The following is a 2,371-nucleotide window of genomic DNA, read 5'->3' as shown; positions in this document are numbered from 1 at the left end:
GGCGGGAGAGGCGCGGCCGAGCCTCCCGCCCTCTCCGTTCCCGCGCCCGGGCCAGGAAGGGGCGCGAGGCAGCCGGGTGTCCTCGGGGTGCCAGGCTCGTTAGTCCGCTGGCCTTTCACTCATTTATTCCAACACGTTAAGAAGGCCTACTGCGTACCAGGCCCTCTTCCATGCGCTGGGCCACAGTGGGCCAAGCCCTAGCCCCTGCGGAGCTCTTTGCGGGGTGCTGGGGGTGGGGTGGGGGCGGGAATGTACACACAGGCAGAAGGGCGCCTGGGACAGTGTAAAGGGCTTGAAGAAGCGGAGCCGGGGTGCCCGGGGTAGGGTCTTCTCTACTCTCTACGAATGGGAGAAACCTAGGCGGTGTCCAAAGATTGGGAGGAAGGAATCCATATTCATTAATTTACTCACTCGTTTATTAAATATGCATTGAGCACATCCTATGTGCCGGGTCCTGTGCTGAGCCCTGCAGACACAGACAAGGTCCCCACTGTCATGGAGATGTCATGCTAGTGGTGAAGACAGGAATAGCAAACAATTAAGATCACATAATATAGTGATCAAAGCCAGAAAGAAAAAACCAGAGAGAGTGATGGGGTGACATTGTTTGGGGGGGGGGGCTAAGGAAGAATGGGGAAGACGTAAGCTCCCTCAGATGGACAAGAAGGAATTGACCATGGGACAGTGTGGGAAGAGTGTTCCTGGCAGAGGAAGTAACAGGCATTCATTCATTCATTCATTTACCTCACAAGCATTTTCTGAGCACCCCTCCTATACAGGCACCTGGGACACTCAGTGGGGAGTGAACCTGCTAGTCCATGTCCTCCCAGTGCTCCATTTTACAGACTGGAACACTGAGGCCCAGCAGGTGCAATGACTTGCCCAAGAAGACCCAATTTCAAGCCAGTTTCTTTCCAACTCTATTTTCCCTGCTCTGGTATCCCTTTAGACCTTTTGAAGTATGTGTTATTTCCTCCACTTCACACATAGGGAATTTGAGGCTCAGAGTGGAAGAGGCACTGGAGATCTCCCAGCTGGTAAGAGGCAAAGCTAGCCTGGAGCTGTGTGAATAAGAGGAGGGTATTCTGGAGAGAGCCTTCTGGCTTGGTTTCTCCACTGCCTTCTGCCTATAGTGTGTGACCCATCAAGAGGGTTCTCATTCTTCAAGATCAGCTCAGAGCCTCCACCTCTGGAAAGCCCTATTCTCCACCTCACCCTAATTTATATATCTGAAGATAAGGTTGCCTTGTATTGGAGTTACTGACTTCTCACATTGCAGGTGAGAAACCCCTCTCAGTTACTTAATTTTTAACCCCAAACTTCTGTTTGGGAAAGGCACATTAGCTTGATACACCTTCAATTCATGGGAGTTTGGAAGGCATCTAGAGGTCAGCATTACTATACAAGGAGTCGAGGGAATTTTACTCAGATAATGCAATGCAGGGCAAAGGAGACTTCGTAGCCACAAGGGTGGGAGGTTATATAAACAGGCCTTTTAAAAGTCACTTTCAGAGATCCCAGTAAGTGGCCATGTTGTGCAGATCACAAACACACCCCTGCAGCAGCTGAAGCCCCAACTGTCCTAATGTGATGGTGATGGAACCTGTGGTGGAGACAGTGTCCAGTGGTTGCCTGATACATGGATTTGAAAGGGCTGCATTTTAGGATCTAGATCCCTGTGAATAAGATGTGCTCTGGAAAAAAGCAGCACCCCCCTCCCCCATCATGATGGCAACACTAATGTCAAAGCCACACAGAAAAGAATTTGCACCAAATAGCTTCTTGAAATTTGAAAGTGCACAAAAGCAATCTTTCCAAATTAATATTTTATATTAAAATGATTTTAAATATGTATGTCTAACTAAAGTAATACATATTACAAGTATACATCTGACAATTTCATCTTTACCCCTTCAAGTTTATACTATTCAAATTTATTATGCATCTTCTCTTTGGGAGAATGGGGATTGCCCTTAACTTTTATTTGGATTGCCTTATACTGGGGCATATACGGTAGTTGCTCATCCGTCTGAGGTCCCTCTGCACTTTGTCCTCTTCCTCAATTACACCCTCAAGGCAGGTGTTGTAGCTGTTACCTTTCTGTCCTCTCCATTGCCAGATGGAAAGCTCCTGCAGGCAGGACATAGGCTGTATTCATCTATGAATCCCCAGTGCCCAGCACAGGGCAGGCATGTGCAGGTGCTCAGTACTCATTTGAATAAATAGACTGCAGAGATGCATTGCCCTGAGCTGGGTGAAAACAGGAAAGGAGGAAGAGAAGAAAGGGAAGGAGAGAGGAAGGAGAGAAGGGGGGAAGGGGAAAGGGAAGGAGAGAGAGGAAGGAAGGAGTTGTGAAGGAATGAGTTTTAGT

This window comes from Galeopterus variegatus, unplaced genomic scaffold (genome assembly GCF_000696425.1).
Source record: "Galeopterus variegatus unplaced genomic scaffold, G_variegatus-3.0.2 Scaffold1885, whole genome shotgun sequence".
Taxonomy (NCBI): domain Eukaryota; kingdom Metazoa; phylum Chordata; class Mammalia; order Dermoptera; family Cynocephalidae; genus Galeopterus; species Galeopterus variegatus.
This window is presented reverse-complemented; position numbering follows the sequence as displayed.